Below are 17,478 nucleotides of genomic sequence, written 5' to 3' on the forward strand. Positions count from 1 at the left end.
CTTACATTGCTTTCTCTTCCTGTATTTCTCTGGTGTGCAGCTATGCAGTTACAGGAAAGGCAACAAACCTGATCAAGGGTCTGGAGAGCAGGTCTGCTGAGGGATCATGGGTTGTTTAGTCTGGAGAAAAGGAGGTTTGAAGGGAGACCTTCACACTCTACAACTCCTCGAAAGGAGATGTGAGCGAGGTGGATGTTGGTCTCTTCTTCCTAATAATTAGTGATAGGCCAAGAGGAAATGGCCTTGGGTTGCACCAGGGAAGGTTTAGATTGGAGATGAGAAGAAACTTATTGACAGAAAGGGTTCTCAAACACTGGAACAAGATCCCCAGGGAGGTGGTTGAGTTCCGATTCCTGGAAGTGTTTCAAAGCAGAGATGTGGTGCAGAAGGACATGGTTTAGCACCACACTTGGTAGAGTTAGATAGTGATTGAGCTCAATGATCTTACAAGATCTTTTCCATCTGAAATGATTCTATGATTCTATGAAGCAAGACCTCAAAAGGTCACCTAACCCTTTCCTTTGTCCCAAAGCAAGATTGAATGTATCAGGTCATATTACCTCATTACCAGAAGACTTTCATAGCTTTTTTTTTTGGGGGGGGGGTTGAGTTAGGGAGGTTGGGAGGGCTATTTTGGTTTTTTGGTTGGTTTGTTTGGTTTTTTGCTTTATTTAGATAAAATCTTTTTTGTTTCTACAGCTTACCTATAAAACTAGGTAACCACATAGTTTTTCCTAGGGTACAAGACACTCATTCCAAGAATAAATATCAGCCATAGCTTGTAACTACAGAGAGTGACATATTCCTGCACTTCCATTTCAAGCATATTTTTAGCAAAATCATATATTCAGGATTTTTATAATTAACTAAGACTTCTGCTGAATTTTCAGCTTGCTACAGAGATCCACACCCATACATTACCAAAATCAAAGATGATTACCATTGAAATTGTCTGGAATGATGAAAGTACACTGAGTCTTCAATATACTTGAAGTACATTGTACATCAAAAAGATGTCCTGGTTTGAAAGAGCTTATCTTCAGCAATCCTTTGCACCAGATCACTTGCATACCTGCATTTGAGGCAAATGGGAATCGTGTCTCACCTACAGTTAGAACAGTGCGTCTTACCTTTCTTAGCACCAGGATTGGTAGTTAGATGATGGTTGAACTCTATGGTCCTGAAGGTCTTTTCCAACCAAAATAATTCTGAGATTTTGTCTTCCCAATAGTGGCCCTATTTTGTCTCTTGAACATACTAATAGAAAATATGACTTCAGTGGTTCTGTTATATTGTAGAGTTCTGTCATATGGTGTCAATATACAAGATCTCTAATATACAACACCTCTGACTACACACAAACCAGTCTCTGCTGGTTTTGGCTTTGCAGCTTCAGATACAGAGAATAAAAAGAGTAATTATGTTGTTTGCTTTTCTAAAACACTACACTACAATTGTTTCACTCTGAAATCCATGGTGAGAGACAAGGTTTAACTTGTATTTCACACAAGATAGCCAGATAAGCCAGTGCCATGTTCTTCACCCACAGCTGACCTTGACTCACAGTGAAATAACAGTCTTGTCTCTACAGGATGTCTAACATACATATGTTATTCTCACCAGTAGCCTAAGTCACACAACTGAACACTTTGTGCTAAGTGCTGTAAAAACACACAATAAAAAAGATGGTCCTTGCAGAAAAGTGCACCTGCTTTGTCAGTCATAAAGCTTTATACTATGGCTCCAAGTGATTCCACATCTCACTATCCCCTATGACTCCATCTTGATCTGTTCTTGACATTGCTGAGAACAATCTAATTTCAACTATGAGTGCAAAACAGATGTCACTGCATGTGTGATATCATGTGAAAAAATATCAAAACCTTAAAGGTGAGTGAAGTCTCTATCAACTGCTAAATCATGTCAAGCCTAACAGTGTTTTGGAGTTAGAAATGTGCCTGAAGGCCTGCTCCTTTTTGTGAAAGGAGCTCTGTAACATTAAAAGGCTCTCCCAATTTTCTTTTTTTATTTTAAATTATAAATTATATTTTTTAATGTACAATTGAAATTTGTACATCTAGTTTGTATTCAGATCTGACACTGCCAGACCTGCACCCCCTTCCAAGCCATTCCAGTTCTTCCTGCAGCAATACCTGGATACTTTCAGAATAACCTGTACAATCACTAGGCATGCTGAATTTACACTAGTGCTACTAGGATAGGAGTTTGATCCTTGTTGTCCTACTTGTGTTCAAACTCAGGATTTTTGTCTCTCTAAAATGAAACAAATCTTCTGTGTTCTACACACAGAAGAAAAAAAAATCTTTTTTCCCCCTTTTCTTTCCATTTTGCTTTTATATCAGACAGTTCAGTGTCATCTCTGATCCATAAATCTGAAAATGCTCAGGATCAGCACTAACTAGCTTAAAGGTAAGCAGAGGACATAGCAGTGTAATGTTTTGCTGTGGAAACACAAAAAATACTCACTTTTATTATTCCAGTGTCACTTCTCAGTTGAAACCAATGTATTCCTTAATATAAAATCATGATTTATTGAACAACCAAACAATCTGATCTACTGCAGTTGTATTTCTAAGTGGTGTTTGCTGAAGTTCATGGCTCCCTGTCTTGTCCCATCCCTCTGAACATTACCTCTTTTTTCACACTTTTCACTTTAACTTCTGTGATTCAATAAAAGAACTTAAAATGAGAAGGACCTATTTGGCCAGCCATGGTATCTCCCTATTGGTATCAAATTGGTTCTTCTATATAATTTCTAGCTTGCAATAGATATATGTTTCCATGAGCAAAAATAGAATTTCCCTTCCCAAATGATCTTTCAGAATAGCGAAAATAAGTAAAGGGGGTTTTTTTAAAGATATTTGTCCACGACACTGGTCTCCTGCATTCTTCTCCCACCTTTCTGACCTGTGCAGATGTTATGGATTCCCTTTCACCACCTGATCCAACAGAAGAGTCAACTCTTGCCTCTAGGGATGATTCTATTCCCAGTGACATGTGGAGATGCCAGAAATAAAATTGCCTGTACATGGCAATATTGGGTGAAGTAGGTATAGCTATAGCAGGATACTCTATTGGAACACTGAAACAGAGTTAGAGAACCTGATTTGAATTCATTTCTTTTTCTCACAGCCTCTCATGTTTCCACAATACTTGCATATTATTGTGTAGACTGAACTTTGAACTGCATTATGGCTGTATTATGTATTATGGTTCAAGTCCCTTTGAGAAGAGGACTAGATTGGATCTCCAGATAACCTTTGCAATCTCTTTTTTTCCTGTGGTTTCTATACCAAAACAACTTCTTGGATGACCTGTTAATTACAAAGATTAGCTATCACAAGTATGGTGTTTGTTGGGGGTTTGTCATCAAATAAAGCACTACTGCTTCTACACTTATTTAATTTTTTGGTCAGCACATACAACTTTAAGATTTCATCAGGGTATGCTGGAGACAAATGTTTTGTGTCACTCAATCATAAAATGCTATCTCAGGTGCTTAACAATCAACTCATTCTCCAAAAAGTCTACTTGCAAAACACACATCAGGAAGGAAACATGGATTGTGCTTTATCCAGCCTACTGTATTGCTTATCTTGATAAGTCTGTCAGACTCAGAAAATTTCTTGCTTCAGATTCTCACCATTAAAAAAAACCAAAAGAAAAACAAACAAAAACCAACCAAACAAACACCCCAACAAACTAATAGAACTACTGTGAATCTTCTCAACCACTTTGGACCTTCTACAGCTATTCCAATACAAACTGTGTGATTAAAGCCAGTCCAGGTGTATTTGCATGCCCCACACCCATAGTTGACCATTTTGGTGGGGAAAGACTTCCACTGGCTTGACAAATAAGTAGATGACAAAAAATAATCACTGCGTGGAAAAAGAATGAACTCACACACCTCCACCCTGATCACCTGGCAAAGGCTAGTAAAGACTCATCTTACACCTTTACTCCTGTTGTTCTTTTTTCAGATTACTTCTCAAGTGGTAGCATCAACCCAAAATCTCTTAAGCAGTCATGTGTGTCACAGATCTGAAAAACAACATCATACTATTTACCAGCATCAAGAGGAACTGGGTGTTACTTTCCTTTCTTACTTTCTTTTTCTCACTGGCCCATAGTAGTGGCTTTCACAAAACATTCTAAAATTAGTGAGTAGCCTGATTTAGAAATGCTGGTAGTAACTCTTGCAAATCTACTCTCATGTCACATTGCCAACCTTCAAAATGTCAAGATGCAATGGCTGCTATAAGCTCTAAAAAAGGGCAAAAGGGGCAAAAGGATGAGGTTAACAGCATACTGCAAAGCAGCCTACAGCTAATTTATATGCAAAGCTATCTATAATTCGCAAAAGCATTTTGCAAGATAAAAGAAGTTGCACAACGTTAGACAAGCAATGAGGTGTATCCAAATCTATTTTCTGTAGCTCTGCCATAAAGTGACAAACCAGAAATCTCCACAACTGTAAACAAACCTCAAGTGATTACAGTTATTTTGCTGAAAACCATTTTTTGACCACACAGGCCCAAATGCAGATGCTTAATGTTGAGAGAATCACTTTCCTCTCATTTCTCCTAACCAGAGAAATGAGGCTTCCAAGCAGTGCCTGCTGAGCACTTGGAAAAACAAGCCACTTAGGTGGTATTTACAGATGCACAGATATCAGTGTCACTGAACTAAGGAAACTTGTATGAGACAGTATCATATAAATCTCTTCAATTTTAGCTTTAGAAAAGCTTTGACATATGAGGCTAACTTACGCGATCTTGTTAATTTAAAAGGAGATGTCTGACAAATCAAAGAGTACTGGTTATACAAGTTCAACTGGATCATCTGATTTAACCAAAAGTATTTTGGATTTAATTGTAATTTATTTTGTGGCATAAATTGAGGGCATACTAAAAAAGCCATTTCTAATAGAATATCAAACTATTTCATTCTGAAAGGAGAATTTTTTTCATTACACTGTATAACAAGAACTCAAAAAGTTCTCCAGTTTTTGTGAATAAGTAGCTCATTTTGCCTCAAAACTCTAAGTAAGGAACTTGATGTCAACTTCAAATGCTTAGACTCTGATTCTGCAAACACACAAAATCAAAAAATGGTGGGAGTTGAAAGGGAGCTCTGAAGATCATATTGTTCAAACTCCCTAGTTGGTTCTCAAGATTTGCAGCAATGCATTCAAACTTACTTATTGTCCTGCATGATGCATGTAAGAGTTTAGGCACTTAAAGAATTTGGGTTTGTTTTTTTTTTTTTCCATTTTCATGCAGATTCTTTTAATTATGTAAGTAAAGTTCAAGGCAAGTTACAATGTTATTATGAAGAGGGAAGAAAAGAAGCAACAGCTGAACATGTTTAAAAGATTATTTTCCAGCAGCAGTCATGATCTTACCACAAATGATGACGAATCTATCAGTTATAGACTGCTTACTGAAGAGAAAGGTTGGTTACTACAAATAACTGATACCTTTTGATTTGAAACCATTTTGATCATTAGTGTTTCAGGCTACCTGTAAACAGTTACAGCAATCTGCCTCTGGAGATGCCAGTAAAATATCTCCTGGCTTGTGTCATGGGTGTGATATCTCTTGAGGATGATTGTTTTTAAGCTTATCACAGGTAAGGTAATGGCTAATCAAGAAACTACTTACAGCAATGACATGACAAACTCATATTTAGTATTCAGACCTTTGGGCAAAATGATAAAGCAATCAAGAATACAACTGATAAAGCATGGGTTAATAATTATATTTTAAATTGAATTTCTCTCAAAGACATACCGGAAAAGTAAGCTAATAGCTGAAAAAGCTAGAGACTAATGCAGAACGCCTTCTTCCCCTGAAGAAATCCACAGTGACTTCGGTAGAACAGGATTAGGCCACTGGCTCAGTAAATGCAGCCATGCAAATGTATTGTCTCCGTGTTCTAATGTGGTTGTCTGGTAAATTATTCTTGCTGTTACCATGGTTCTAACATTTTGATGTTTCAGCAGAAAGAATAACAGTTTAAACGTATGTGTGAACACTAACTGAGACATTTTTAGTCATTTTAAGGTTGCAGTTAACAATGAGGGCAAAATTTCCTCTTTAAAAACTGTTAAACTCTGATCTCAAATCTGTAATTCTCATCTATGAAAAGTCATACTATGCACCAATGATAAATTTGTCAAGAAAGCTGCTGATTTCCTAATTTACTGAAAGCTACTGAGAAACAATAGCCTGGATTACATCAAAAGAAATATCACCATCAGGTCTAGGGAGGTGATTCTCCACATCTACTCTGCTCTTGTGAGACCCCATCCAGAGTGCCTGTGTCCATCTCTGGAGTTCCCAACACAAGAATGACATGAGACTCTTAGCTTGGGTTCAGAAAAGGGTAATAAAACTGATCAGAGGGCTGGAGCACCTCTCCTTTGAAGACAGGCTGAGAGAGTTGAGGTTTCTCAGCCTGGAGAAGACCTTAAAGCAGCCTTCCAGTATTTAAAGGGAGCTATAGAAGTGCTGGAGAATGACTTTTTCCAAAATCATGTAGTGACAGGATGAGAAGTAATGGATTAAAACTGGAAGAACATCAATTGGACATTAGGAAGAAATTCTTCCCCATGAGGATGGTGAGGCACTGGAGAAGTTGTGGGGAGGCTCCAAGCCTGGAAGTGTTCAGAGGCAGATTTGATGGGGCCTTGAACAACCTGATCGAGTAGGAGCTGTCCCTGCCCATGGCAGAGGGTTGAAAAAAATGTCCTATGATTTTTTTCCTTCAGTTTTCTGTATTCTTTTTTTTTTTTTCTCTTCATTCCTTAGCTGGCAAAAAAAGAGGGAATCTCCTGACTTATTTGCCTCCTTGCATCAAAACACTACCAATGAGTAAAAAAAGGCCTCCATTTCTCCTATAACCAATTATTTTGAAGTCCAGCCTACAGTAGAAACCTTTCCTAGTAACAGCCATACCACTCAACAGCGCTTGTGAATGTACTTTCTGTAGGATTCATGCTATCTTGAATGACAGAATATCTCGAGTTCAAAAAAACCTATGAGGATCATTGTGTCCCTGCTTCTCACAGAGAAACCATGACTAAGAGCATCGTCCAGACAATCCCTGAACTCTGCAGAAGCACTTATGAAGGCCCATACAAATAATGTTCTCCTTAAATCACTCTATTAGATGGAAGAATTTTGGAATTAGGGATAATTAATGCAATCTGCAGCTGTCTTGGGGAAAATACTTGGCAATGCACTATCAGACCCCAGAACTCTGCTTAAGGAATTTTAAGAGTTTAGGCCTGGCCTCCCCCAGTTCCTGTTTCATTGTGTTGGTTTGGCTTGTTTCACTTTGTTTTTTTCCTGAGAGGCCCTGGTTCTTCCTTTATTTCCCCAATTTCATGCTTCCAATTTCTAGTACTCAGTATATAGCTAGAAACATACAGAACAAGTGGGTCTGTGAAATCAGCAGAGTTCTCAAGTCTCTTTAGAACATAGCACCTGTTCTCCCTGCATGTGCAGAGTTTCAAATTCATAGGTAAAATTTTCAAGAGCAAAATAATACTGAGGAGAAGTAGCTAATGGAGGAAAAAAATAAAGCTTGCCATGAAGTATCAGTATTCCCCAACTGGTTAAACACATTAAGACTCACGATACCTTGGAACATGATGCGAATCTAACATGGTCACTAGCAGAAGCAAAGCTTTTAGATACAAGAGAGTGCAATTTAAGTTCCTGCAACTGTGTCTTGAGATTACATTGACCACAAAATGGGAATGAAGATGCCTCAAAATCTAAAGCATTTATACCCTGAGAAACCAGTGGCATCATGCCTGTGGGAACTTGCAAATCCTGACACTACCTTGCTGTTGACGCATCTACAGTGAACATGATTATTATGTCTAAAAGCTGTGTCTCTTGCAAGGTATAGGAAAGCATGAAAATTAGTAAGCAATGTATTCCATTTCCACTTCATTTCCAAACAAAAAAAAAAAACACAAGTGAGACTTTTAAGTAGTTGCATGAAGTAATGAGGTCTTATTAAATTCTGTGTCTTTAAAAAATCTATGTAAAGCCCACATTTTTAAGAATCTTTTGCAATATAGTACTGCAAAGACAGTTGTCTAGACCCCAATATTTGTACAGACACAGTTACTTTATTAACTATATTTCACAAAAAGCTAATTTATTTTTTTTTCTTTCCTAGCACTGAAATTATTTACCTGGCATCTGGAAAGAAAGACCTAGGAAATGCTCAACCAGTGGCTTCTGATGTATATTAGGTAAATTTAAAATGTCTACAAAACCAAGAATGAAGATGCTTTCAGCAAGAGTAGAAAGACTTGTGATTCTGAACACAAAAGAGCAATTCTAGGAGTCAATGTGAGTTTCTGGAAACCTCAGAAACATACTCCTGCACGTGTTATTGGCAGTCTTGCTTTGAATCTGCTTGTTCTGCTCTTTGAGCAAGCTATACTTACAATGCTAAAACATTTAACTTCAATTAGTAAATTTGGCAAGAAGAGCAGATATAAGAAAAGGGTGTTTCACAGAAGGCTTTTAGAGAGAACAAATGCATCACGGTTATCACAAAATAAAAAATTTATTAACTGTAACAAACAACATATAAAATGACAAATAAAGAAGTGAAGGGTGCATGAGTCATTAACATATGTGCACTCTTGTCATGTGCCCTTATTTTCCACTGGAGTTGGCTGCAGTTAACGTTGTGGCAATCTGTGCTTGCTCTTAGGCAGATAGGAGGTAAAGAAAGGTGTATAGGAAGAGACCTGCTCTGCAGAGCTGTCTCTGAAGCACAGTGGCTGCTGCAGTGAAATGACTGGGTATTTTGTTCCAGACTGCTTTGCAGTGTCTGTGTTTGCTAAATCAGGATGCTCAGTCTTCAAGGTAAACTATTCAAGTGTGTCTTTTCTCCAGCGTGTTGTGTCACAGAGGCCAAACAGACCTACGAAAAAGATATACCCTTTTCTTTCTTTTCTTTCTTCTAATCATCATCTGCTCCTTCTCAGACAAGGTCACTGATAAGTACAACAAAACAAAAAAGGCATTGTTAGATTGGAAAGGTCATAGATAAAAAAAAAAAGTCCATCATTTTCCCACATCTTTTTTTTCTCATTAAGTATGAAATGGGTCAGATTCATGGTGGGCAGTTCTGAAAATTCATCAGTGATGACTACTGTAAGTCTATCACCTTTTGAATAGTTGGCATACCAGTTATGGACTACCATATATATTGGCTGTAAAAACATGGCCCGTGACTAGGACTGAACATGCAATGATTTGTCTGTAAAATGCAGAAACCCTGGAGAAGGTTCTTCAGAGCAGCTAGAGCTCACCCAGACACCTTTCTGCAACAAGCACTTCTTCAGGGCTGGTAAAGGTGAGGCTGTAGAACTCACTGTAGAAGAATTAAACCAGGCCTTCCTAGGCACTCACTCTCACAGTTTAAAGACTATATGCTGAAAAATACTGACAGCTTCCTGAAGGAAAAAGGGGATGTTCACGCAACAATCAACCTGAAGATCCGCAACTGGGAATGGATAGCTGCCACTGTTTGCTACAGTGAGCTGGTTCTCTAAACCAGCAAAAAAAGGCCTCTACTCTTCCTGCAGAAAATGCTTAGAATCAGTTTCCTCTCAGAAAGCCAGGGACTACACGTATAGAAAGCTCATGCTGCATGTCTGTGTTTTTATTCACAGAAAACACAATTTTGGCAACCAGTTACAAGACCGCTTGCCATCTTGTGTTTCCCATCTGGTTTGATGACATCCTAAGGTATGTGCTTCCATGCCATTGGGTTTGCCCCTTATGCAAAGAACTGATATTTAGTCACAGAAATTCTAGACATCCAGATACATTTATGTATACTCAACACAGAATTAGGAATACTGGGTGTGGTCTGTTCTCTTTTTTTTGTTGTTGTTGCTAATTTATGATTGGCAGTGCTCATAGGGCTACTGTTTAAATAAGCTGGCTATTTAAAAGGCATTTTCTTTGTTTCCTGCCCTCACTATTCTAAAAGAGGGATGGAAGCACTGAAGAGGAGGCATGAGTTCTTGGAACTGTAAAAAGAAGTTTAAAAAAAATAAGAACGACATAAAACAGATCAATAGAAATAGCATAAGCAAATAAACCTACCTGAGCTTCCTTTTCGGTTCATGAGGTACTCCTGACTTCCATCTAAGGATACCTCCTGACTTCTTTGTGTACCCCTTCTCCACAAGCTTGTTATTAATATCCATTTCTGAGGTTCTTTTTCTCCTCTTTTCGGAGATCATGTGTCCAGTGGTCATGGACTTCTACTTTTCTTTAGCATCAAACTCCGTATACTTGTCAATAGAACCTCATTTCTTTCCATTGGCAGTTTCCTTTCAATCCTATATTTGATTCTTTTTCCTTGCTGTGGCATTGTTACTCATTCCTCTCATCACAGCCTCTGCATCTTCTACTTGCAGTGTCCAAAAAAATCACCTCAGTTCTTTTGAGGATGCTGCAGCTGGCCTGTGCCTGTGACCCTTGAGGAATAAGTATGCTACTTTGCTGGAATACAGAGGTCCAGTAACTCCACACATAATAATAGATCCAAACACACAGAATGTTTTAAAAGGTTGAGAAAAATGTGGGTTTTTTCATCACTGGAAGTCATGAAATCTAGAGTTTGATGAAAAGTAGAGTTTGAGAATGGGAGGATGCCAAAGCATCAGAGGATTATGAAAACCTTAATGAACTTAATTTCTTTTTCTTAGTCAACAAGCAACATACCACCTATGCATGAATCTTGCCACAGCTGGATTTTTTTTCAATGTCTGAGTTAGTTTCACGTGATCTGCATACACTCTGGGTCCTTCCCAACAAGTACCTGGGATGGACTTTGTGTGTGTACCTGCTGAAAAAACACAGCTTTGTAGGATTCAAGAAGTTTGGTTTTGTGGATTATTAAATCAAACTATGCTGCATAACCAAGACAGTGCATAAACACCATTCTGAATTCATAACAACTTGACTTCTACATACCAGCAGTGCTAGAAAAGATACAGAGAAAATAAAGCCCTGCACTTAACCTTATCATTTTCTATGACATAAAAGCAGTTTTATTTCTTCCTAAATATGCACATAACTAAAAAAAAAAAACCAATCCTGAACATTTACGCATGGGGTATGACAGACACAATACATGCAAGGTTGTTACAAACACACTTCCATATCTAAACATGGGTATTTTCCTATTCAGACAACAGAGGAATTGCTAGGATCTCTGAAAATGCTACTAAAACAGATTGACACAGCTGGAATTTCAGACGTTTGATTTAGCATCTAATTTGGGGGAGGGAGATAATAAATAAAGTGATGAAGCACTGACTCATGGTACCACAAGAGGCCTGGGGAACCCCTTACAAAGGTATTCCTTACGCCAGAGAATGCCCTGCTGCAGCACTGGAAGGAATGTCAGAGCATCTCCTTCAAGAGAAGGCACAAGCAGTCCCTCCAGTTTACCCTCATAACAAACCTTGGATCTCTCTTTTTTCTTCATTTTGGCTATTTTGTTTGAAACCTTTCAGGAAGTGACAAAGATGGAATAGGTTAAATGCTGTAACATGGTACTTATTCACACCACATTAGGCAGAGGAACACTAAAATTAGGCATAAAATTTTATTCCCTTGGTAATATCCTCCAGTATTGGCTAGAGACAGAAGAAGAAAAGGGAATTTCCCTCGGAAAAAGCAAGCAAGCTATTGCTATGCAGTATCAAAACTGTGGCATTACATCTTTCAAGTAACTACCATCATTTCTATCAGGGAGAGTTGGGGGGGGGGGGGGGGGGGGGGGGTGGGTGTGATGTGTGTGTGAAACATCACCAGAGCAACTGGAAAAAACAGCCATTCAGTGAGCAGTCGAAAGGCTCTTTTGAACGGCTGCTATACCCTCCCTTAAATCCTATCTGTAAACAATTCTGTTAATCACAAAACCACAAGAAAGTGAGGAGACTATTTCTTTTGATTTTACCAGAACTATAGGAGAAATATGTTTGGCCTATCACTCAATTGAAAAATATTACGTGTCTGATACAATGCTCATGGCTGCCTTTTTCTTCTGGGGTCAGGAGCAGCCTCATGCAAAGCAGAAATAAACCAGCAGTCTTCTTCAAAACTATCATGAAAACATCCTTGTAAAAAATTACTGTGTTTTACTGATTCTCTTCACCATTGCTCCTGGTGATGGACATCACTTGCTGGGTTCAGACTGAACCAGCTGAAGTTATGTCAAGTGATTACACATCAGTGGTATACCATACCTTTTTTAATTACCTTCCTGATTAAAAAAAATGTCAAGCTGACATAAGGTACCGTATACACAGACTTTTAGTACTTCATGAAATAACAGATCCCAATGCTGGTTTGGTTGAAAACCTGGGATCTTACAGATGTTGATGAGTTTGCCTGGTGCAGGGCTAGAATCAATCTGGTTCTGATGGATCCTCAAGACACATAAAATTTATCCTGAAGGAAACTGGTTTCTGAAAGCAATTGCCCAGATACATTAGGCAGCTGGGAGTTTCTGCAAACCAAAAGGGCCACTGGAAGACACAACATTGATTTCTTTGTATTTACAACCTATCAGACAGTCCCCTACCAGACCTGATGTGATGGATGTCTACGGGGCACCCCACAACCCGGGTTATTTCCACAGCCAAGTTGGCTGGTTTCATCACCCAGTGGCTGTTCCACATCTGCAGCTTCAGTGCAAACATATTGAACTAGTATATACACTGCAAAGCTGATCTGGGAGCAGATTTTAAATCCAATCTAATACTAATGTTTACTGTTTTCCTGACTCAAAGTATGATCCCTTTTAAGGGATCAAAAATCCTATTGTGGTTTTGGGCTGTCTGTCTCCACATCCTACTCCCCCTCCCAACACAAGCCGTTTCCTCTTCATTTCAATTTCATTCCATTTTGATGCTTTTTTTCCTCTACAGCTAAAACAGGCACAGTGGTTGTAATCAAAGCAAAATAATGTGAAGGATTCTAAAGAGATAATCTTTGTCAACAGCCTACAAAAGCTTTGATTTGCTCTCCTTGTGACTTTTTAATCTAGGATATGTGAAGAAGATGATGCTATTTGGTCAGTGCTCATTTTCATTCCACAGAAATCTGGCTGCACTTCTGTTTAAAACATCATTGATAACGAGACTAGGATTTCTCCTCACTCTTCTTGTGAGAAAGTAAAGGTCAGTAAGTAATCTATACCCATAAAGTTTTCCTGTATTATACTATGAAGAACTTCATATATTTATTGAAAGTTGATCAACATGATGCAAATGCTTACCAAGTTCAGGCATATTGATATTAAATTTGGTATTTCCATAAGGATATTCAGGGTTGGATAGGTATTGAGTAGCAAAGTACTTTTCCACCACCAAATCTCTCAGCAAGACAATGACTGTGCTCACAGTTGATAGAGAAATATGCTCTAACATGGAGAACTTTGTTTTATAATTGGGCTCTTGCAATGCACTTAAAAAGAAATGCCCATACTGATTTCCCAGGGAAATGCCGACGGGTAGAAATTATATTTCTGTTCTTTGGGTGTCCACACAAAAGCCTGAATGGTGCAGAAGAACAGTTTTCAAAACAGTATGGGGGGTTTTACCATTCATATGACAAAGTTTCTAGCTAATAAATTGCTGCATAAGTCCCTGCAAATATATGTATGGAATCAAAACACCCCTTTGCATATCCTCAACACAACAATTAAACATAATAGAAGATGTCAGGAAAAGAAAACCAAACCAAACCAAACAAAAAAAATACTCTTCAAAATGCTCTTTAACAAAACTGGAGAAATAATACCCCTCTGAATACAGTGAAGTGACTCCTTTTCTAATTGTCTTTGTCTCCAAACACACAGTTGCTCAATTCTCTACTATATAAAATACAAGACTGTAGAGTAAAACAACAAAGTCATACTAAGAGCTAAGAACTACTCTACAACAGAAGTGATGCCTTTTTTTGAAAATGCAGGCATATCACTATTTCCCATTTAAAACAAAGAAACCACTGCAAATGTTTAGGATTTAACTATTGTCCTTGCTGGTTAAAATAATTGGGGGGGGGGGGGGGGGGGGGGGGGAAACATTCACTGTTCAGAAAGTTCAGGCTGCAAAATACATACAAAATTGAATCTACTTTTTAATTAGTTTTAAAAGTACCAAATTCTGCCTTTACTCAGCATGTTTGCATTTCCCTTTGTTTCACTTGATAAACAGTTGTAGTTTTTTAAAAGATATAATCATTACTTTTTTCTTTTCCAGTGAAAATCCTGGTTTATTGCACCGTCTTGCATCACTCTGTATTTCTGGTGTAAGGAGTGTTATATTGCCATCTTCATTGTTTTTAAATGTGTCACATTGCAAACAAGTACAAACATAATATATTCACCAGACTACACCACAGCAACCAAGTTTAACCTTATCATTCCAAACTTGAAGAAATCTGATAAATCATCAAGAGTTCCTGCTAACTGCCTACTAAGGGTTAACAGTTTGTTGCAATGTTATTTTTTTGTTTGTTTGTTTGCAGTGACATGACGATGACTTTTATTTGTGTGGTAATTTTTCAAAGATAAACTATCGCACAAGCCAGAAATGTCAATTCAAAAAAGAAAAGAGAGAGGCAAAAACTAAATGTCGTCTGGAATTGCATGCTGATTTTCTTCAAAACAACAGAATTAAAGGTAACAAAACCCACCCACACCTCTCAAATTAAAGCAAATCATTCCTTAAACTGCTCTACAATAGTCACAAAAACTATGTAAAGACAATTAAAGGATAATAATTTCTACTTAATCCCAACCTTAACTGCAGTTTCAAAATTAGGTCAGTTAAAATGAAAATCTCCATTTTTAAGGGGATGAAGAATCATTGAAATGGTATAAAAAATACTCGTAAATGACAATATGAAAAATAAAGGAAATGCAACTAAATGTTAAACACACCCCACACCTTCCTGCCCCCCCCCCCCCCCCCCCCATTTTATACACAGCATCAGAATTATATAAGAATTGCCCATCTATGGATGCTCTGTTCAAGAAGTGGAATTCCAATCTGACTCAGTGTTATCATCTGGCAACAAAATCTGTAATTCCAAGATTGTTTATTTTCCTCTTTTGTTTTCTCCTCTCAATAAAGAAGCCTTTCTAAGGATACAAGTATAATGGAGAGATCTGGAGCTGAGAGAATCAGTCCTAATTTGTCAATCAATAACTTCAGATTTTAGCATTACTGTTGAGTTTGTGTTAAATAAGCATTATCTTTTTCTTTCCTCTTTCAGCCAAGAAAATGCATACCCCACCAATTCAAACTGAATCACATCTGGGCTTTCATGGCAACAGTAGTTGCTAATTTTACAAGTCTGCCCACATTGTTCCGGAAAATAAGAAGCAGAAACCTGACATTTCGTTATTAAAACAACAAGCAGTGAGAGCTTGATCCTGCTTCCACTAGAAGCAATGTCAAACTCCCTGTTGACTTCAGGGAAAGCAGGATCGGGCCCTGAGCTGTTCAGCCTCCTCCAGCTCTATGCACAAGAGGATGTGTTGAGGAGCTGGGGTGGAAGTACAAACCCTAGCTTTTCCTTTGTTAACTGCCCAAAGAGTTGGAACTTTCCATCAGTTTGTGAACACCAGCAAAGTGCCCTGCAAGCAACAACGCTGAGAAAAGGACATATTTACCTTGAAGAGAACACCAAAGGTAAAGCTGTCGAACTGCAAACCCAAAGTAGTCCAAAGGAATGATCTATGCATGCAGTCCAAACGCGGCACCTTCAAGTAGGCCACGGTCTATCAAGCCGTCGTCTCAGTACCAGCCACCCTGCCTTCCATCTTAGGAGATTCACCCCGAAAAACCGACAGACCCGTTCCACCACAACAAAACTCTCCTAATGCTTTTGAACGCCCACCATTTGTTCTCCATTCATCCAATCAACTTTGCACTGCACATCTTCTCCTGCAACGGAGGCTCAAGAGGCAGGATCCCTTCTCATCTGTATGCTAATTATTTTGCCACATGGACAAAAAGTCATAAAAATGCTTTCAGACAGGCAAACTGACGGGCCTGAAAATGGGAGGCAGAAATTAATCAGTTGCTCCCGCTGAAGGCAGAGGAGACGGGCATGCGTGCAGCTCTGCTGGATCAGCTGTAAGCTCCATTTAAGGAGGCAGCATAGCAGGCAGCAAGCCCCGGTCCCCTCAGCACCACATCTCTGCCGCACACCAGCATCCGCAGCTGATCGCTGACTTACCGCCCTCCTCAGCCCCGCATCCTTTAAGCAGCTCCACGCAGCTCCATGCTGCCGGCCCTGCCGCGCAGGCCCAGCCCCGGCGGGGCGGCAGGAGGCGGGCAGGGCTGGGGCCGAGCTCCGAGCCCTCCCGCCACCCCGGGACCGGGCTCCCCGCCCTCCCCACCCCTCCCGCCACCCCGGGACCGGGCTCCCCGGTGGCCTTGGGGCTCCGCGACGGAGCCGTATTGCACCGAATAGAGAGGCAAAATAAAACTCCACCCGGGAGGGGGGAGGCTGAAAAGATTCCAGAGGAAAATGGTGTCTCCCTTATAGAACAGCGCACACACATAAGCACCAAAAAGCGCACAATAATCAGGCTTCTAAACGTGTCTTTAACATAAAATAATGATTTAAAATCATCACTGTTTTGCCGCCCGAGCACCGTGCCTGCCAGGGTTTATAGAGTTAATTCATCACCGGGAGTGCTGAAACCTCTCTCGCTTTACCTGCTCACACCATCTTCTCCCCTCTGAAACAAAAGAGCTGTTCGCAGAGGAAAAGATGAGCATCCTCTCACCATGAGCAGCCTAAGGGGCTCGGCTCTGAGCGATCACCAACCCAAACACCAACCAAAAGCCAGGTTTCCCTGTGCCTCGTTCTCGGCGTTTGTCCCCAGCAATTTAACGTGGATTTTGCGGCTTTCTCGCTGCCTGCGTTTAGCCCAGGGACCGCGTTACTAAAGCATGTCACCGAGACAACGACCGGGAAGAGGCACCCCATCGCCTTACAGCGCGGTGACAGAGGCTTTTCCGCCCGCCCCCGAGCAGCCTTCCCTGCGGGGTTTGCCCCCGGGCAAGCCGGATGCCCCTGCGACGGGAGAGGCTTTGCCAGCGGGGATTCACTCGGCTGAAACCCGTCCCCGAAATGTCATTTCGATAGCAGCGTGACAGGCTGTGATCTTTAGGCGGAGGCGGCGGCACCCCCCCCCCCCCTCCCCCTTCCCCCCGCACTGGCACGGCTCAGCACACCCCCGCCTACTCAGCTCTGCTGTGCCCTGGCGCTGCCTGCCCTCAGCGCTCATTCCCGCAGGAAAGGTTTCTTTTCCTCTGGGAAGGAGCCTGGCCAGCACACGCATCCAGCCGCCCTATACACACACCCGGTTCCC

General features: G+C 40.0%; 1 protein-coding gene across 4 annotated transcripts in view; it reads right to left on the reverse strand.

The window, feature by feature from the left end:
- Positions 1–17,478, reverse strand: part of MYT1L (myelin transcription factor 1 like) — a 322,031-nt gene that overhangs the window by 299,016 nt on the left and 5,537 nt on the right. For 2 of the 4 annotated variants that reach the window (XM_064145912.1, XM_064145913.1), the window contains exon 1: positions 15,766–16,286. The exons of 1 other annotated variant lie outside the window; for it this stretch is intronic. The gene's annotated coding sequence lies outside the window, so the exon portion shown is untranslated. Of the gene's footprint in view, positions 1–15,765; positions 16,287–17,478 lie in introns of those variants that run through there. One more of the 4 variants, XM_064145931.1, reaches the window with a different exon arrangement.

This window comes from Pogoniulus pusillus, chromosome 7, assembly GCF_015220805.1.
Source record: "Pogoniulus pusillus isolate bPogPus1 chromosome 7, bPogPus1.pri, whole genome shotgun sequence".
In the NCBI taxonomy this organism is placed as follows: Eukaryota; Metazoa; Chordata; class Aves; order Piciformes; family Lybiidae; genus Pogoniulus; species Pogoniulus pusillus.